Source organism: Amphiprion ocellaris, chromosome 21 (genome assembly GCF_022539595.1).
Source record: "Amphiprion ocellaris isolate individual 3 ecotype Okinawa chromosome 21, ASM2253959v1, whole genome shotgun sequence".
NCBI classification, from domain to species: domain Eukaryota; kingdom Metazoa; phylum Chordata; class Actinopteri; family Pomacentridae; genus Amphiprion; species Amphiprion ocellaris.
Window position 1 is genome coordinate 18,939,001 of NC_072786.1, and position 21,934 is coordinate 18,960,934.

The 21,934-nt window shown below is 42.0% G+C and overlaps 1 protein-coding gene across 21 annotated transcripts in view; it reads right to left on the reverse strand.

The window, feature by feature from the left end:
* LOC111563581 (pleckstrin homology domain-containing family A member 5-like) overlaps positions 1-21,934 on the reverse strand; it is a 294,554-nt gene that overhangs the window by 205,963 nt on the left and 66,657 nt on the right. The window contains exon 4 of one of the 21 annotated variants that reach the window (XR_008600235.1): positions 53-16,535. The exons of the other annotated variants lie outside the window; for them this stretch is intronic. The gene's annotated coding sequence lies outside the window, so the exon portion shown is untranslated. The remainder of the gene's footprint in view (positions 1-52; positions 16,536-21,934) is intronic. 21 annotated transcript variants of the gene reach the window in all.

The window sequence follows — 21,934 nt, forward strand, 5'->3', positions numbered from 1 at the left end:
AAAGATAATGTATTGATCATGTTGATGTCTGCACAGTCTAAACAGATCTTACTTGATTTGGTCTGTTGAGAGGAGGAGCTGCAGGACGGAACCAGTGAGCTGCAGAGTAGTGATTGTGGTAACTGGACCTCATCATCCAATGCCGACAACTAAATAAATTGAAGAAGAAATGTTGATAGCATCTGTAATTTAAAACCATTTTCTCCATTATTAATTATTCATTTGTCCGTACAATGTTATAAAATGTTACAAAAATACCTGAAATAATTTCCAACAGTGCTAAGTGCCTTGTTTTATTTGAGCAACAACTAAAAATCACCAAAGAAATCTGTGTATACGAAATGAATGCATTGAATTTCAACAATTGCAAAGCTGGAAAATCACAGAACTGCAGCATTTTCCCTTGAAATTATAAAAATAGCTGCACATTACCAGTATTCTTTACTTCATTGTGTTAATTTGATCATTTTAATCAGTTTTAGACTCGCATTAATGATAATGTTAAATAGTTTATTGGTTCTTCAAGGGAAATTTAAATGATTACCGTATAGTTTGGTAATATGATTAAATGGGCCACTGTGTCACAACATGGGAGGTTTTGAATACAGGTCTTGTAATGAAGTATTGCTGCTGCTTTTCTCAGGTTTTATAACACATTGTTTCATAGCTTGTTAGCTTAGCAATGGCCAACTGGTTAGCAAACAATAGTCAACCTCTGATCACTGATCCTGTGTCCGGACCACGTTAGCTGGCGTAACGTTCACAATATTGATGTGGGACTATTGTAGCTGGCGCATTCATAATAGACAGGGTGTTTGAGAAATAAAACTTACCAGGATCAGGATCGGTGGTCTGTACGGCCGCCTGCATCAATTCCAGCATGGCTGTGGCGTTCAGGGCCCCAGTTGGAAATCACGGAATGCAGCCGGTCAAAATGGGGGCTCTTTTTGGCCAACAACTGCTGCGTCCCTGCTCCCTTTTCTGGTCCGTGTAGTCATTTTTGAGCTTTTTAAGTTTGTTGAGGAGTCAAGGCTCCGCTTGTACCGGCTGCAGCCATCTCCCGCTGGATCATTTCGAATACCAGCGTGGTCCAAGAGGCTCCCTCTAACTTAGACTGAATTTCATATGAAGACACAATGCTAGGAAGCATTGGGTCTCCTCCTCAGACCGCTGCTGCTTGGATTTGGCGTCTATATTTACCGGTTCTGTGGTTTCACCGTTGATCATCGGTTACCGTATCCTGCCCCCAGCCCGTTCTCAACTCTGGCCTAGAAAAGCACCAGTTTTTGGAGCCTGGAGACAGTGTTCAGCTGATGGAAACACAAAGAACCGGTGATAAGTAAGGCACTGGCTGCAAACTCGAACTGGAACCAGCTCTATCGAAAAGGGGGTTGTGTCAGTCAACCCCAGTACAGTGGTCCCTCGTCTATCACAGGGGTTACTTTCCAGACACTCCCGCGATAGACGAAAATCCGCGAAGTAGCGACCATATTGTAACCCTTAAATATTGGTCCACTCACCCATCTCCAGGGCTGTAGGTCAGACTGGTTACAGTTATTTTGCGTTTTTATGCTCTTTATGTGTTTTGCTGTCTTCCATGCTAAACATCCCCAGCATGATAGGACAGTTTTCTGCAGGTTTTATTCACTGCTTAGCACAACAAACACATACGCGCTCTTACCGACTCTCCCGCTGTACCACAATTAAATCAACTGTACCAAAAACAATAAGGATGTGGAACCAACATCTGGGACACCGAGCATGGCAATAAGCAAACACAAAACAATAAAATATCTGACCAAATAGTCAACGAATTAAGATTCAAGGCACAACATAAATAAACACTAAAATAATAAATAAAATAAAGTAAATGCAAACGAACACAATCATATACAAATCCGATGCTACAATATTTATTTTATTATTACTCCAAGGAACGCAGTGGAGTTATGTCACGATGAGTGTACGTGTCTCTGTGAATCTGTCTGTCCTGTACAACATTACTCAAAACGGACCAAAGGATTTGGATGAAATTTTCAGGGAAGGTCAGAAATGGCACAGGGACCAAGTGATTAGATTTTGGCAGTGATGCGGCTTATAGTCTGGATCCACAGATTTGTTAAGTATTCCCATTGCGAGATATAGCGTTCGGCAAGGCGTCACTGTAACCACGACAACAAGTGAGCGCTGTGTCAGTTCTCTACTGACGATCATGTGATCCTATTACAAATCCACCAATGCCAACTTCTCGGAACTGATACAAGGAACAATTGATTGATTAAATTGTGGGGGTGTTTCTGAGTCCAATCAATTCCTGCCGCCTGCTACATATTTAAGCCAGGCAATTCACGCACAGAATGAACAGTCTTGGCGGGGTATTGCGCTCTCTGAGTGCCTTTCTTCTTGATATATATTTTAAGGCTTTATAAATCCTCCCCACACACTGCACATCATCGCACAGCAACACTATGCTCAGCGATCAGATGTCTGTGTGAAACAGACAGGGCCAGATACTGAATGCCGCTATACCATACACGCTACACACAGGAGCAGACAGAAGAGACTGATGCTACGATCGCTGAGCCAATCGGAGCCCAGTGTTGTACGCTACACATTTTATTTCCATTAAATATTCTTTTAATATGTTTACTTTTTAAAACATATTTTTTATATTGTCTTAAATTTTTTGGCTAGAAAATGCTTATTTTACCGCAAAAATTATTAAAATAATGCAGCAATAGCAGAGCAAGTAGCTATGACTGAACTACTGTGCTGCAATGCACCATGGGAGTTCGCGGTGTTAGGGGTTTAAATGTCATTATTGTGCTTTTTGTTAGTGTTCCTGTCACGGTTTGCGGGGGAAATGAACCCAAAGGGAGAGCACACAGAGCAGGCACAGACAGTGAACTGGTTTCAAACAAAGCGTGTTTATTATACAGAAAAAACCCATAAGGTCCAACCAAGCAGGCAAAACTCAAACTAAATTAACCTCAGTCCAGACAGTACTCACAGGAAAACCGGAATGTTCACTGAGGGAGAGGGGGCTGGCAGGCTCGCGGAAACCGGCAGTCCACAGGACGCAAACCGGCACTGCTCACGTGCAGCAGAGGTCGGCGACTGAGGCCGGGGAAAGGTGGCACAAGCAGGCTGGGTTCCGGGGGATGAGCCAGCGGCGGCTCAAATGACAGGCAGGCAGGCGGGCAGAAGCTGCTAGTGTGGTCGGAGAGCCAGGGACTGGCGGCAGTCAGGCTGGCTGGCAGGCAGACAGAGAATGGAGCAGACCAGCGGGAAACGCTGGCGTAGCTGGTGCTATGATCTGGCAGTGAGGGGAAGGACGAGCCCGACTTTATCCACAGCTGATGAATAATCATCCGCAGCTGCGATGGAGCGCAAGGAGGAGGAAGGTACCAGACGAGAGAACCACTGACAGACGGGGGACAGAAGAAGTAGCGAGGGAAGGACCAGAGCGGGACAGAGAACGATCAGGGAGGACAGACACAGTGAAGGAGTTGAGAAAGAAAGGAGAGGGAGAGGAAAGAAGGAGAGAAGCAAAGAAGAGAGAAGGAGAGAGGGAGGGTGAGAGACACAGCCGGAGAGAGAGAACAGGAGAAAACAGCAGGAAGAGGAGCCAGGTCAGGCCGTGACAGTTCCAGTGTTATTAGTATTTGTGTTCTATTGTGTTTTTGTAGTTTAGGCAGCCTACTTAGTTTCCTTAAGTGTTATGTTGTGAGGACCGTGAGCGTGAAGTGTAGTGTGTTTGATGACTTTCTGCCATATTTACCCGTAGCTGTTGTGTACATACCGAATCGCATGACGCAAATATGTAGTGGGTGGCGGGATTTGATGGGACTCAGAAACACTCCCACAATTTAATCAATTGTTCCTTGTATCATTTCATTTCCGATACGCCCACAGTAGTGGATTTGTAGTAGGATCGCTATCGTGATCGTCAGCAGGCCGTAGGGCTGGGCGATATGGCCTAAAAAATATCTCCGATTTTTTCACAAAAAATCCCGATTCACGATTTATCTGATTTCTTTTACCCCCTACCTAATCTCGGCACGCTGGAGTCCAGTCTACTTTATGCAAATGAGCTGCGGCCCTCTCCAGGTAAACACACCGGATCGCAGCTGGAAATGCGCCGCATGTGGCATGCTGGTCCGGTTGCGGTGCGTTTCCCGCTGCAATCCGGTGTGTTTACCCAGAGAGGGTAGACTGGACTTCTACTTTATGCAAATTGGATGCCGCATGCGGAGATTCCACACATCGTGAAACTGTCCTCAAACTTCTAAACTAGGCGTCAGTGACCTAAAACGAGGACAGATTCAGCTGCTGCACAGTTTATTTCTCGCCGCAAATGCTTTCAGAAATACTTTTCGCTGACATGTTTTTGAAATAAAAGGGAAAGTTTGCGGCCAAGCCGCTGTGTTTATCCGACTCGTCTGCCAGACTGTCCAGCTGAAAACTCGGTCATGTGACCACTTAGCGGCCTGCTGTTGCTCAGTGCTGTCATGTGACCATGTTGTGGTGTGCTAGTGACCGCCCGCCGTCCATGCGATTTTCAGATGCAGTGCGTTGCCGTGCCAGAAAATAGCATCTAGTGGACACGCCTTTAGATCTGCACCGCTCGCCGCCATGTTGTGTATCAAGCGTGGGGGGGAGGGGGCGCACTCTGAACTACGGGAGCCCGCCGGGAAGGCGTTGGTGGCAGATGTTGATGAGAAAATCGATTTTCATTAAAACAAATCGACATTAAGTACAAAGTCGAATTAATCGATAAAATCGGTTTATCGCCCAGCCCTAGCAGGCCGCTGAGGTCATCTTCACTTGTTGCCATGATTACCGTGCCGCTATCAGATGCCGTTCCGCTATCTCAATGGGACATCCTTAACAAATCCGTGGATCCAGATTTTAAGCCGCATCACTGCCAAAATCTAATCATTTGGTCCTTGTGTCATTTCTGATCTTCCCTGAAAATTTCATCCAAATCCCTTAGTCCATTTTTGAGTAATGTTGGTAACAGAGGAATGATTCACATATGCCAATCGTCACATAACTCTGCCGTGTTCCTCGGTGGAATAATTAATCTAACTTCCCTTCATTCTTTCAAGCACTCCAACAGATCTGGATGCAACAGTTTCCATCACAGTGATTTGTCTGGTCTGTGGTCCGCTCATTTCAGCCATTCTCCTAATATGTTTCGTGGTAGAAAAGTGCTTATCAATCGATGATTTTTTGATATTTTTTTTTGTATTCCACCACAATATTGCACGGGTATAAAACAGTTTACTTCCACTTTCGTGAAGAACATCAGGGAATTGTTTGTCACTGTCTTTAGCAGTAATTTTTGTTGGTAAATGAGAGACATTAGAATTGGACATGTCTGCATCTTCAGACCAGAAACAAGGAAGTGAATTCGGTGACGTACATGCATTACGTTTGCGCTGGGGACTGCTATGATTGGTGGAACTCACGGGAGGCTGGCCAAAATTGCGGAAAAGTTGCGGTGATTGGACAAAATTGGAAAGTCGCGCAGAATTCGTGGAGATTGGTTGAATTCATGTGAATTTGTGCAATCGCAACATCACAAATTCCTGGAGGGACTGATTAATTGACAATGAATCTTTCACATCTCTAGTTCTAATGCTCCCTTTTTGTTGAAACTCGTAAGGAGAGATGTTCATATTATCATTTGAAGGCTGTAATTTGTGCTGGTGTTAAACTGTGTCATATTGTTATAAGAGCTGCTCTTACTATTTAATTAGTCCCATTACAATCAATAAAGGTGGAGGCTTGGAATTTTTTTTTTATTGTTTGAAACTACAAATGAAATTATAGAAAAAAGATCATATCCTACCAGTATACAAACTGTGCTGCAGAACAGGCAGTACTGGTAAAATGACGTTGTTAGATCTAACGGGTTTGATCTTGTCACTAATACTTGCAGTTGTAGTGTTAACATGTAATCACATCTTCAATTCAATAGGAAAAGAATCAACCACAGTGACCTTTAATAACCTTCTGTTTTTATTACATTCACACTTGCAGGTCACTTGCTTTTTGACATCTGTAAGGCTAAGGATAAGAACTAGTGACAAAACTATGGTGTATCATCCATCAGTCATCTCAGTTTGACAGGAGGTGCACAATGAATGTTCAGCCTTTTAAAGGTCACACATATTTTAATAGTTCTAACTGAAGTCCTTATTTTAAGAGCAGTAATTAACATGAATAACTTGGTCTCACAGTTCATTTCAGATTTTGAAAAAGGTCAGAAATACATCAAAATACCATCATTTTTTCATGCATTTGTGAATTCATAAAGTAGTCTTTAATTCCAACATCTACTTTACTAATGTTCAAATGAAAAATTAATACATACGTTGTACTCAGCTTTGCAGCACTTTATAATGATTTAACTTGATATCTTTCATTCTGGGTAGACGCTATCAAAACCAATGAGACCTTTCGAAAATCAAGTACAGGTGAGGCCATCACAGTTAAAGAGGTCAGAGCAAGTAAGCCACCTTGCGGATTTAAACCATTAACTAATCCACATTTCTCCACATTTGGTCTGACCTTAAACCCACACCATCTAGTCTATTGTGACAAGCAATCCATTTCCTAACAAGATAACAGCACTGTCATTTTCATTCAGGCTGGCTCACCAACGTGATAATGGCTCCTTTTTGTTTCCCAATAAACCTTGCACAGAACTGAGGTAAAAACGGATCACAACACCACAACCTTATTCCTTCTTTACTCTTCTCCTGGGAGTTGGCATTCGTGGGTGTACAAGATAGGCTGAGGGGAGAGAGTCATCTGCTGCAACAATGCAAACTTGCAGCAGCCAACAGAATCCTTTCTGTCTGCCAGCCAGACTCTAGAAGGAATTCCACTAGAATAACTGTCTGCTTGGTTTATACATAGTTTACATCATTTTGTTCAAGCCTGTTAATAAGTACTGACACAGTTTGAAAAACACACCGTTAGACCATATCATTATGAACACTCTTGCTCTTGCTCATCCTTTACAACTCTGACCTACTGAATCTTAAACTCTACAATCGGGATGCAACAAATAATCCACACTGTTGATGAAAGTCAGTGGCCAAAATAGTCTCACTTGTCCACAGGGCTGGCCAGTGACCATGTAAAACTCCATGAAGAGTTTGTCTGTGTCTCTGCACTGGGCCCTCCCGGTGTGCTACTCATTTGGGGATGAACATGAGAGCATCTTGTGTTCATGTCCTGGCCCCAGCTATTGGGTTGAACAACTTTTTAACACAATACAGCTAAGTATTGAATATTGCAGTTTATAGCAGCAATTCACAAAAACACTTAAAGGAGATTTCAAAGCTGTTAGTGAAATAGCCATTGAGTAATTGTCTAAAATAAATCTTAAAAAATAGGACAAGAGCGAAGGTCTCATGTTACTGAGATCAAAAAGGCTTCCCCTGGGGGAGCATGAATATGCTTTGCTAAATTATTAGCACTGTCTTTTTTACATTATGAGATGTTTGGTCTGGAAATACATTTAACCTGAAAGTTGAATTAGAAAACATGTCATGTAACTGCTGTCTTTACAAAGATGACATAGTGCTCTATTTCAATGCAGATTTTTTTAATCAATGTCATATAAACCGAATATTCAGATATTCATCTTTTTTTTTTTGCGTTTTTTTTTTTTTTTTATATTCATCATTAATCGGGGCCGAATATCCGGAGCCCAGAAATTGCTATTCGGGCCAGCCCTATTATTTACTGGTAGGATGCGATTTTAAAAAAACTGTCTAATTAATTAGAGGCTTTGTAATTAATAAACCGTGATTAATTGCATTTTTGCCAAATAGCAATATTTGACACAATAAGCAAAGATTTTCAATTCAAATAAATGTTGGTTGATACCTGAATCGATTAACAGCTATATATGTGAACTTAAACAACAAAAATGTTTGTTTCATTTATATTTATCTGCATTTTTCATCTGTCTACTACATTCACAGATTACCGCAAACTCAAAGTGCAATTACAGCAATTATATTCAACATTTTAAGACTTTTTAAAACTCAAGCACTTTCATTGTCTTGAAAAGTGGTTTAATATGGGATGGCTGCACCATTAGCCAGTACCAGGACTGTTGTAACTACACGTATGGTGCGTCGCCATTTGTATAAAGCAGCTTCATTTTTGCAAATGCAGCGCAGGGAGCGGAGGTCCAACGCATTGCGAAAGTTTTGTTAAACGTCTAAACTAGCCATCGTTGAACTGAAACGAGGACAGATTCAGCAACTTATTTCTCACCTCATATGCTTTCAGAAATACTTCTTGCTGAACTGTTTTCGTAATAAAAGAGAAAGTTTACAACCGGGCCGCCATGTTGGTCCTACGTTTCTTTGCGGATTCACTCTTTATCACGGCTGGCAAACAGACTTTAAGTTCATTACCACCACATTCTGGGCTGGAGTGTTCATCAGTGTTGCCGGTGGGCCAGAAATTAGAGAACTGAGAAAGGTACAATTAAATGCATTATTTTTTAACACGTTATTTTTTCAGTAATTAATTAATTAATTAATTAATCGTAATTAATTTGTTAAAATCCCATTCCTAATTATATTATATCATTAATCGTATTAATTTATCAGATTAAGAAACACATCTTTCGTTGACCACATAAAATCCCATGGCGGGCTGGATTTGGCCCACAGGCCTTGAGTTTGATACATGTGATGTAGGCATTTGAAGTGACAAAAATTTTATTTTTAAAGTTAATACTGACATGCTTCTAACAAAGCTGAAACTTAAATAGAGTAGAAAGTAGAAAGCAACTGGACTCATAGGTTCTTGAAAACATTTTGCCTCTCACTCAAGTGGGTTCTTTAATTCTACCTGAACTCAGCGGGTGTTTTCAACAGTTTGCTTATCTCCTGCTCTATTAGTTTGCATGTACTATATTTTAACACAACCAAATTCCCAATAAGGCTGTTCTTAGATACATCATTTTCTGTTACTATTGTCAGACAATGGAATGAGTACAAAATAATGACTGAAACACAGCTCATTAAGACTACATGTTAACTAAATATCACTTCATAGTCATTTCCAAGGTACTACTTTGTACCACCAAAGCCCTGATTTTACATTTTGTACTCACCATACACATGAGCTAAAAACATCACCTGTATTTATATGCATGTAAATACATGATAAATGGTCACGCAAAGTAAAAAGCAACTTCATGTTGTAGTCATACACTTATTTGTCTGTATCAACTGCTGTGTGGCCAACTGTATTTCTCCACGCTGCCAATCACAGATGCAGAGAGAGTGTTCTTCCTGAAGGAGACAGTGGCACCAGCCGCTCAACCGTATTTAAAGGTACAGACACTGAAACAGCCCGTTCAGAGCAGGGCTAAAACCAATAGTTACACAACCATGTTAAAATGAATTGTTTTGCCTTGTTTTCAGCTGAAAATCAAAAGACATTCTGGGGTCAGAATGCTATAAACCTTTTACCTGACCTCATTAATACAACTCACACAACTGCAATGTTTATTGCTGCCTATTGACTGTACAAGTGAAAGCGTTACATTTTTTAAATTGTTTTTTATACTGTTTTTGTTACTGAATTGTCTCACTATCAACACATACACTTTCACTTTTTAATATTATTATTTTCTGTTTTTAATCGATGCGATGTGCTGTCTTTGGTTGCTACTGGGTCAGCATTCATTGTATGTACTGTACACTGGTAATGAAGGTTCTCTCTTAACGTAGTTTCCCAAGCCTGAGAATGTTTCTTGGGTATGTGGAAGAACTTGGGTCCTCTTAAGGTCTCATTACAGTTCACTTTCCATAGCTCATGAATGTCCTCAGTAAACTTGTTGGTTATTTGGTCAGTTATTGCTGAAATAGCAGGTCTGGACCAACACTGCGTCCTGTCACAAATCATGGCCATAAATCATTCCTTATCCAGAATATTTGCAGTAAGAATATTATTGATGTCACCCAAGGACTTTTGCTACCTATAATACATTTTATGAGGCTCAGCTGTCCCTTTGTGCCATCAATCACTTTATAAATGACAGTGTCACCTTGTTCTAGACGGTCTGTATCTATTTGGAAAGTAAAACTCTGCACCTGCTTAGAATTGGTTAATGATCTCTCTTTTCCCCCCAAAAGTGTACGTTTTTTTCCAACTACAAAATCCCCCTCATACAGTATAAAATCTCTGTGATTATTCACAATAGACTCCTTCCTGCCGTTAACCCTGGCTCTTAGTAACAAGTTTTATACCTAATAAATACAGTTTTCTAGAATATTTTAGCCTAACACAGTCTGCCTTAAAAGGCACACGCAAATTTTTCCCAAAGGTGAGTGCAGTCTGGTATACTGCATAGTGGGTGTGGCAGGTTTACAGTTAGAAAAACAGATCAAACTAGAGGCAAGACGTAATAACTCAGTATCATTTATCACTGAATAATTACACAAATGAATGTAACTGACCAGATATCTCCTTACTCCCATTGCAGTCTATTACACAGTCCATTCATTTCGTCAGCTGTGTGCGTGTGTGCGTGTGTGTCTGTGTGTGTGTGTGTGTGTATGTGTATGTGTGTGTGTGTGTGTGTGTGTGTGTGTGTGTATGTGTATGTGTGTGTGTGTGTGTGTGGTAATCAGTTCCCTGCAGCTAGCATCCATCAGGTGACTACTAGTCTTACAAACAGGCCTAAATATAATCATGCTTGACTTCACCCTCTGAGAGGCAGAGGGAGACTGGGAGAAACAAAAACAGATTAGCTAATTAGCAGCTTCATCATGGCTGGTCTCTGGTGGTCTGTATTTACCCCTGTCTCTGGATGTCACAGCTCTACAGGAGCAGGGGAGGAAAATACAAGCATGTTCTTATTAGCTCTTTAACAGCTAGTCATGGATGGCCTTTTAGAGCTGGTTCTGCCTGTCAGTATGTGGTTCCCCAGTCCAATAACAGCTATCAGAATGCTGAATGTCAACACGGTAGGACCTCAACAAATACACACAAATCAGTAGATTTTTAAGACAATTATGGGTAATTACTATGATAATAAGGAAGAAGTTTGGTTTCTAAACATGATCTTAGATCAGCATGCATAGCAAATGTTATCTGATGTTACCATACTATTCAATAAGTGTATAAACAGGCTAGTGTTGGCGCTTTCAATATTGGAGTTGCTGGGCTGCTCCTCTTCTTCTGATTCTTCTGGGACTCCCTCTAGGGCATTGCCAAGGACACTGTCCTCCATCCTGGCAAGCTCCAGTAGGGACTTCCCACACAGGAATAAAGCCTCACCACACTCATCTGCAGGCTGTTATGGACCTGCATGGCCAGTATGGACAACGGCCTACAGAAGGCCACCTTCTGTAAGCCATTATCACTCCATTCAATGGTCCTGGAGCCGTGATTTTACACTCACAAAGAGAAACAAAGGTCCACATTCAGAGGTGGGAGGGGTTAGTAGTGACATATGTCAGGAGACTGGAGTTCCAGTCTCAGCTGTCTCAGACCATATATAGCATCTTTTTTTTTTTTTTTTTTTAAGTCTCATTTTAAAATTCCTTTTCATTTGCTGTTTTTCACTCAGGTGTTTACTTGTGTTTTAAGTTGGTGTTTGATATTTTGAATTCACTTTTTGTAGACTTTCCACAACTTTAAATCAAAACTATTAAGTTAGGTTTTAAAAAGTATCACAATTTAGCTATAAATACACCCTATCGCTAATTTTACTACATGTTACAAACAAATTGTATGTATGATAGCATGCCTTCTGGCCTACTACATGGTGGAGGAGGTCCCTTGTGGCCCCAGTATTTTGGAAAGACGTGTGGTGATACCGGCCATTTATGGGGTGACAGCTGCACCCAATCATAACTGGCTGTAGGAAAATAGCTATTTCACTAGCTAGTAAGTTGACGTTAACATTGATGTTAATCCCACTTTCAACACGGCTGTGACTCAAAGCCTAATCATTCAGGTGAATCATTTCTGTAGGTATGAAAAGAAGGAATGAGATAATTGCTGTCATTTTGGAACACTGTGTTATCACTAAAAATGAAATGACCACATAAAAACAGCAGACCTGTCAGGTGTTAAAACCAAAAATATGCCCGCCATGATGATTGATTATTTCATCTTCTGTACAGTATCATAGCCAAACAAAAAGACTGTTTTCCAGCTTCCTTGACATGTTTTGTGAAATAAACCAGCAGAAGCACAGAGTGTTCTCCCACACAGAACAGGATAAAGCAAAAGACAACCCACAGAGATAACACAGTATTCCAAAATCATGCCAGTTTTGTTGATGCGAACCTATGGACAGATCCACAGTCATTTGTTTCTTTGTTTTCTTAGGCTTTTATGTCAAAACCAAGGCAGCCAGAATCATAAACATGACTTCAGATGCCACTAGTTGTTTACATTCTTGCTTCTGGTAACTGGTCGCTACGACATCCTTCACAATGACATTATACAGGATGTGAAAGATAGTAAGCTATAATTGATTGGAGACCAACCAGTCATGTCTTTTGGCCAAGCCAGAGCAAAAATTTATGACTCGATCATCATGGAATTTGACACAGTGACCATCTTGCCAGTCTGAACCATTCATAAACTGTGTCGCACAATTTTCCAGTGCAGTGATGGATTACTGGAAATATTTTATGTACTTTTTTCCCCCCTTCCGTCTTCAAATGACGTTGGTTACATAATTTGGAACAACTGTTTGATCATTTGACTCCTTGTGCTGCCCTAGGCTACATTATCAAGAAATATTGCACAAACCTTCATTCCTGTGCCAATGACGCCTAGCCTTACATCTTACATCTGCGAGATCAGATGAAACTATTCCTTAAACTTCAAGCATGCCTAAAACACTTAAAGGCCTGGATGCCTGCAGTTTTTCCTCATTTCCTCACTGAATTTGGATTTTGAAACCTTAGAAGCACACTAGTGGACCAAATAGTTACTCTGGATAGTAGTTCAAACACAAAACAGGTCTCTAGGATGGCCTTCTTTCACCTGCACAACAATGTCAAAACTAGGAACATTTCGTCTCAGAGCTGGACGACTGTAATTCCCTATATCATTATATTTCGTCAACTCTTCAAAGCGCTTCCAGTTAATTCAAAATGCTGCAGCCAGAGTTCTGACAGCAACTAGCAAGAGGGATCACATTTTCATATTAGCTTCTCATCATTGGCTCCCTGTAAATCAAGAATAGACTTTCAAATCCTTCTCCTTACATGTTAAGTCCTGAAAGACCAAGCCCCATCTCATCTTTAAGACCTCGCAGTACCATCTTTTCCCAGGAGAACACTTCACTCTGAGTGTGGAAGCTTTTTTGTGATTCCTAGTGTTACCAAGAGCAAAACGGGAGGCCCGTTGGACTATCAGGTTCCTCTGTTGTGGGTTCAGGAGGCAGACTTGATCTCTACTTTTAGGATTACATCAAAAACTGACATCCCTTAGTTATGCTGCTACAGTTCTCTCATCTACTCTCGTCTCTTTCACTCTACACACATTTATATGCCTCCATTGCATGACATTAATATTGTGCCTTCTCTCTTCTGTAGTTTGTGTCTGGAAATTTCTGATCCACAGTTACTGTCCCTACAAATGTGGTCTCACCCTAATGTGGCCTTGAAAACATGAGCCCAGTTAATTGAAACTAACTGCTGGTACCAAGCAACCTTTTAGCTCCTGCTGAAAACACCAGTTTATTACACACAAGCATGCCCACATCACCGGACCATGTATGAGAAAAAACCAGAGGACATGTAGCTAGTGACAGGTAACAAGGTCAACCACACAGCTGCAGACACACATAAACATGCATACATACAGGAGGGGAAGGAATGACCTTGCCGTGCTGCTGATGGAATCAGGAAGGCAATATGTCACCTCTAAACAAAAGCTGTTCAAACCATATTTAGGCATCCTCCAGCTATAGACACACACACACACACACACACACACACACACACACACACACACACACACACACACACACACACACACACACACACACACGGTTTTCCAGCCTGGAGTGGTTCCCAATAAACTGATGTCAGTATTGAAAACAGATTAAGCTTGTCCTTGTCTTTGTTCTCGTCCTTGTGTCTCTCCACAGGGAACCGGGAGGCACAACAGCCAATGAGGAGAGAGGAGGAAGGTGTTTCCTTCTCACATCTGTGTGTGTCATCTCAGGTTATGCCGTCAGTGCACATCAGAGGACCTGGCTGATGCATTAACATATTAATGGGAATATACTGTGGTATTTGTACAGGTGAAGACAGAAATGGTTTTGGTGCCTGTAGCCTAGGGTTGGGCGATATGGCCTAAAAAAAAATCTCCAATTTTTTCATAAAAAATCCCGATTCAAGATTTATCTGATTTTTTTTTTTACCCCCTACCTAATCTCCGCTCCGTCCAGTCTACTTAATGCAAATGAGCTGCAGCCCTCTCCAGGTAAACACACCGGATCGCAGCTGGAAATGCGCCGCATGTGGCATGCTGGTCTGGTTGCGGTGCATTTCCCGCTGCTATCCGGTGTGTTTACCTCGAGAGGGCTGCAGCTCATTTGCATAAAGTAGACTGACTTCTACTTTATGCAAATTGGATGCGGGGTGCGGAGATTCCACACATTGTGAAACTGTCCTCAAACTTCTAAACTAGGCATCGGTGACCTAAAACAAGGACAGATTCAGCTGCTGCACAGATTATTTCTGCCTTAGATGCTTTCAGAAATACTTTTCGCTGACGTGTTTTTTGAAATAAAAGGGAAAATTTGCGGCCGAGCCGCTGTGTTTATCCAACTTGTCTGCCGGACTGTCCAGCTGAAAGCTCGGTCACGTGACCACGTAGCGGCCTGCTGTTGCTCAGCGCTGTCATGTGACCATGTTGTGGTCCAGTAGTGACCGCCGTCCGTGTGATTTTCAGATGCGGTGAGTTGCCGTGCGGGGAAATCACATCTAGTGGACACACAGCTTTAGATCTGCACCGCTCGCCGCCATGTTGTTTGTGTATTAAGCACGGGGGGGAGGGGGGCGCACACTCTGAACTACGGGAGCCCAGCAGGCAGGTGTTGGTAGCGGATGTTGATGAGAAAATCGATTTTCATTAAAACAAATCGACATTAAGTACAAAGTCAAATTAATCGATAAAATCGATTTATCGCCCAGCCCTACTGTAGCCTAAAACAGACAAGTTTATTTGTAACATTGAAACTGAGCTAATGTTCAACACTAATGCCAGAAGAGATTTTTGTCAGCGAGGCAGAGATAGCAAGCTCTCTGTAGCTTCAGGAGACCAGGATGCAGTGCACATACCAGACTTCTTGTCTTTTCAGTACTTTTCTCTGATGGGATAATGTAACAATCTGATATGATTTGTTGTCTCTGAGGGTTACCCACAACAGCTCTGGAACAACATTAGACACAGGACACACACAGAGATCCCCATCACAATACATCATTACATAAAAAAAAGGGATCAACCAAGTGATTGGGATTCATCCTCTAGGGACCAGGAATGTCTGTGTAGAAAATAATGCCAAATCACTCAGAGGTTGTCAGTACCGTTCACTCAAAACCAACAAGAGCATTTTCATAGTGGCAGAAAAGAAACAGGCAGAGGACCAAAGTCTCCTAAGTTACTATGATTCATCCTCTGGAGATGCAAGGAATGTGTGAATTCAGGACTCTCCATCCAGAATCAGTAGTCAAGATATCTGACGTTACACCAAAGTACCGGACCAGTGATCGCAAGGAATGATTGTCTGTTCCTACGTTTTACAACCACAAGAACATGTTGCTCAGTGATAAGCAAGCAGCACAAATATCCACAACCAGCAGAATGAGTCATCTTATGTTACTATTCGCACCTGCACAAACTGCATCAGCAGCACACCAAAACAGAAGATATTTATGGGTGATCACAGTTTCTCCTGCACAAAGTGAAAGTTGCTTGTCACACCTCTGAACATGAATGAAATTCAGCACTTTCTGCACATGATGCCCTTAGCATAACCCTGCTGTTAGGATTAAGAGAAACCACTTGTACTGTAGATAGGGATGAAAACAGACATGTTCTCTGGTCTTAAAACCCAGTATTTTCCTGTTGACTTTATTATGTCCATCTCTGTATTATTAGAAGAGCAATGCCTGTTTAGTTACAGAAGAAGGCCAACACACGCACACACCCACATACACAAGCACACACACACACACACACACACACACACACACACACACACACGCACATGCACATACACACCCAGTAGGAGCAGCCACAGCATACCGCTTTTCATTCTTACACAAATGTGACTTGACTTAAAAAACCCACATCAACGCAGCAGCTCTGCAACAAAGCAACAATTTCACTCGCAGCATGCACTGGGTCTGAGCACCTGGACCTGGGCACCAAACCCACTACAATGAAAAAATACAGGATAACGTCACATGATACAAAACAAAACAGAAAATAAGAAGCAACTGGCTTACCTGGTGAGGAGGTGTGATGGAGTGGTTTGGATGGACATGGAAAGAAAAGACAGGAAGAGAATCTGTTAACTACTGTTCTGCAAAAATACTGCACAGAAAGGCATGAAGTTCTTCAGTATATTTCATGTCAGGTGCGGAACAACAATAACATGTTTCACCCTTGAACATTTCATAACAATAGTCGGTAAGATACGACGCAATATGCAAACAACTTTTCTTGCGCTCATCAATACATCATGGCACAATGGTAATCTCCTGACATACAATCGTTCATACTTTAAAGCACATGTAAAAAGAATCAATGTTATCAATCTAACAATTAAAACCAGAAAGGCAAATAAAACTGATAAAGGAGTCAAACAGGAATGTTACCCTCTGTACCAGAATACTGCACAATCAGCAGTATTGACAACTGCAACTTTTGTCAAAATTATTCATTGACTTCAGAGACGAAATATTTATTTCTCTATTTAAATAAACAGAGCACCACTACTACCACCTTTCCACTAGCATGTTCTGCTACATTCCTATTAGTGCACAAATTATATTTAACACAATCTTCACTTGTATTCAGGGAAACATATAAATAAAATTGTATCCAAAACACCTCACTTCCTCAACATTTGCTAAATGGTAGCCACTACAATTTCCCAATGTTGCCTAAATGCCCCACATTCACCCTAAATGAAGCTAGAGGAGCGGCTATGCACAGAGAAGCCTCTAGTCTCCACCCAGCAGCTCAGACAGGTGTGTGACCAAAAATTACTTTAAAAAGCATGATTTATTCACACAAACACCATTAATTTTTTTTTTTTTTTAATTTTTATTTACACGGACTGTTCTTTTATGAGGAGAGTTTTGAATGAATGAAGAATTTTAGTGTCAAAATTACAGTCAGTTGTGTTCATTTAATCAAGAAAGCCAAAGTCATAATCATGGTTCAGATTCTATTAACTGTACAGCTCTACAGCTGTTGTTCCATTTCTTTTTGAAGCCAAACTTTCCTTTTCAATGTTTTTCTCCCGCTCCTTGCTGTTCTGTTACACAGACGTCTCTCATATGTAAATCATGGAAAAAGAGAACCATACAAGTTTTTTTTTTTTTTTTGTATCGAGGCACTTTAGCTGTAAAAAACAACAAGTCGAGAAAGTAAAGAGAGCAATTACCTCAAGCCAAACACACCAGAGCACATCAATCGTATTTCACATGCAAACCAGCACAAACACAATGTCCCATTCAAAAACTCTCGTGTGGATCAGCTCTAAATATGCATCAGCCTGATCACATTCTCTCCTCTGTTGGCCATGCAAGACACGAGATAAAACACAACTTGATTTGAAAATACAATGTTTTTTATTGTCCTCCTCCATCTGCAACAACTTCAGGTCCCACCAGTGCTTCATAGTGTTAAATGTGTCCAAGCATGGACTTCTCCTTCAAGGAGTCACCTTTAAAAGTAACAGTTCAACATTTTGAGAAATCTACTAATTTACTTGGTTGACTAAAGTTGGATGAAAAGATGAACAGCACTACCAATAGCTCCTAAGCCTGTATGGATTAATGAAGATACAGCACATTAATCAGTGAGCTTTAAGGGTGTTTGTAGAGGATTTTGTCAACTCTGGACACAGCCATGTTTCCTTCCTCCTTATCTTAAGACTTTTTGCTGCGATAAACCAACCAGTTGCTGGTTGTGGCTTTAAATTCTTTGGCCATATCTTGGGTTTGGATTCAGAATCACTCCCTGCATTGGCTTTGATAGAGTTTGGCATGCTAAAATGTTGTCTTCTAATGCTTGTGTGATAACACAAACTCTCATTCTATACACCAGTTAAAGAAATTAGTGCTGAATTATGTTTTACCTCCGTATACTGTCTGTGACTGTAGTTCTGCAGTCATTTTATATCCTGCGTAGAGACACTTGAATGATTTTTAAGTTAATGTGGCCCATTTCTGCTTATTGACAAACACATCTAAAGCAGAGCAAATCTTCAGTGTTCTTGTAGTTAATCTCAGGTGTGCGTCAGCCCCTGGCTCAGTGAACACTTCAGAGAGGATGTTTGGCAGGAAACATGTCCAGCTGAGCCAAGATTGTCTTTTCATACTGTAAACATTCAACTAAGAACACACATGGTACAGTAAAGTCAAAACTTCTTAACGTACTAACTTTTGCACACTGTTCTGGCAGAGTGTGCTGCCAGTGCACAACCAGCTCAGCAGATTAAGGCAGAGAGACTAGTGATGACCAGAGCACTGCCAGGATGTGTGTATTATTCAGAGGATGTTCAGACTGAAGGAGTCCTCTTCTCCCATCTCTTCCTCCCCTTTGTGTTCTCTGCTCCCCTTTGTTTCCTCTCCTCCCCTTTGTATTCACTCATGCGCTCCTCTTTTCAAAATTTCCACAGCCACTACTTTGAACTTCTCCTCTACAAAAACATATTTCCTGACTACTTCCAGATCTTCTCCTTGTCACTCTCTCCTCTCCTGAGAGAACCTTCCTCTCCTTTCACCCTATCTTCTGCCCAGTCCTGGTCTTGCAGCTTCCAAATACTCTTGTTTTTGTTGTAAAAACTCTGATAATTATACAAGATATCTCTCATTTAGCAAATGGCCATATGTAAAATGACAGAACAAATGCTTCTGTTTATGTTGTCACTAAGTGTATCTAATTTTAGAATTATATTTACAGTATTAAACTTTAAATTAATAGCTTCTTCTATTAAATAAAAGGCAAATGTTTGTGAAATGACTATACATTTACATATGCATTTAAACAGTTTTGGTGTCAAAAGGATTCCCATTATCTGATATATACAAATATGATTGTTTTGTTATTCACTGGTATTTAATGTTATTTTACATTAGAAATGCAAACTTTCAGTTTTGTTATTTTAGTGATATTTATTTGTGTATCTCAAAAATATGCAAAATAAATAAATACATTAAAAAATCTGTGAAATAAACCTGAAAATGTCAGAGTATTCGGATCTCAAAATGAATATTTGGATACCACCACAACGACCGAATATTCGGATATTCGGATATTAGGGTCCAGCCCTAGTTAAAAGGCAGCACAGTTTGCTGGCTGGACGACATTAAGAGGTAACACTTTTTTTGAACAAATACCTCAAAGTCAGCAGGAGGTGGCTGCAGGGAAACATTGGTGTACTGCAGGGAAACATGGTGTACTGCAGGGAAACAGGACAGTGTAACATTGTCTGAAACAACTTTGGTGATACATCAGTGCAAAAGGCCGGGATCTGGGGTTTTCCAGGATGTCTGGAGCATGCCAATGTCATCTGGCGCCAGATACAAAATGCCAAAAAGGAACGGAGAGACCTACACATGGTTTTCTTAGACCTTGCCAACCACTTTGGGTCAGTCCCTCACAAGGTCTTGTGGACGGCCTTCAAGCACTTTGGTGTAGCAAAGCACGTCACTGATTTGGTCAAGAGCTACTTTCAGGATCTCCAGTTCTGTTTAACATCTGAGAATGACACCACTGCTTGGCAGGATCTGCTGATTGGCATCATGGCAGGCTTCACAATTTCCCCTCTGGCATTCGTCATGGCAATGGAGTTGATCATACATGCATCTCGTTGGGTAGTGGGAGACGAGAGGGCCAACAGTGGCCTGCATCTTCCACCAATTAGCAATTAGAGCATACATGGACGACATGACCATCATCACAACAAAACCATGCACTAGAAGCTTGCTTCAGAAACTGCAAGAAAACATCCAGTGGGCAGGAATGGAGTTCAAGTCACGCAGCATCTCATCAAAGGCCAACTAAAAGGTGAGCAGTTCTACATCGGTGATGAACCAATTCCAACAGTCCTAGAGAAGCCCCTCAGACAATGGTATAATGCAGATCTCAAAGACACCAAGCAACTTGAGCAACTCCGGCAGGATATGGCTAACGGCCTTAAGCAAATCGACAACACTGCACTACCGGGTAAATTGAAACTCTGGTGTTACCAGTTGGGGCTGCTACCCAGACTCTTGTGGCCACTGACCATTTAAGAGGTCTCGATTAGCCATGCCAATTGGTTAGAAAGGCTGGTGAACTCTCACGTGAGGAAGTGGCTCGGAGTTCACAAATGCCTCAGTAGTGTTGGACTCTAAAGCGATGGAGCCCTGTCACTACCAATTTCTAGTCTGACTGAAGACTTCAAGTGTGCCAAGGTGAGGCTGGACATGTCCCTCACCGACTCTCGAGATCCTGTGGTGAAAGGCGCTGCTCCTACCCTGGCTACAGGGAAGAAGTGGACCCCAACCACAGCTGTGCTACAGGTCAAATCTGCTCTCCTCCATCATGACGTGGTGGGCCACGTCCAACAAGGCAAAGGAGGCTTTGGCCTTGGAGCTGTAACACCCCTCTGGCAAAAGGCATCTGCAACCAAACGTCAAACTATGGTGGTAGAGGAGGTGCGGTGACAGGAGGAAGCACCCAGACGCTCCAAAGCCATAGCACAAGCCAAACAGGGTTGCTGGATGAGGTGGGAGGGTGTCGAGAAGAGAAAATTCACATGGAACGACCTCTGGGGCATGGAATCTAGCAGGCTAAGCTTCATCGTCCGAGCTACATATGATGTGCTGCCCTCTCCCACAAATCTGCAGCTATGGCTTGGAAAGGACCCATCTTGCCCCCTCTGTACAGTGCCTGCAACACTCAAGCACATCTTGGTTGGCTGTAGGACAAGCCTCACTCAAGGCAGATACACATGGAGACATAACCAGGTTCTCAGTTGTCTAGCCGATAAACTCGAGTGTAGGAAGGTATCCATCAACGACCAACTTCTCAACAACCAGGATGTGTACTGACACCAACCATTGTTTGTTTGGAGGAGGACATGCCGAGGGTCAGCCCCTCAAACCCTGACCTGACCCCACTGAATGCAGCCAGGGACTGGCAGATGTGAGTCGACCTAGATCAGAGGTTCATTTTCCCTCCGGAGATTGCAACAACTACTCTGCGACAACACCTCGTCCTCTGGTCTAATTCCCACCAGTTTGCCTATATCATATAACTGACAGTTCCCTGGGAGGATGCCATCGAAGAAGCATATGAGCGTAAGAAGCTGCGCTACTCCAACCTAGCAGCTGAGGCAGAGGACAGAGGCTGAAAGATGAGGGTGTGCCCGGTGGAGGTGGGGTGTAGGGGTTTCGTAGCCAACACAACAGCAAAGCTCCTTAGGGAGGTCGGAGTCAGGGCACAGGCTCGCAGAAAAGCTATCAAAGAGCTGGCCAACACCGCCGAGAGGACGAGCCATTGGCTGTGGCTGAAGAGGAGCGACACCACCTGGGCTGCTACGGTGAACAGCTAACCGCAGGACACACACCCAGGCTTGATCAACCTTTGGTAGGCCTGCCTCAGCAGAGGGTGTATTGTGATAATT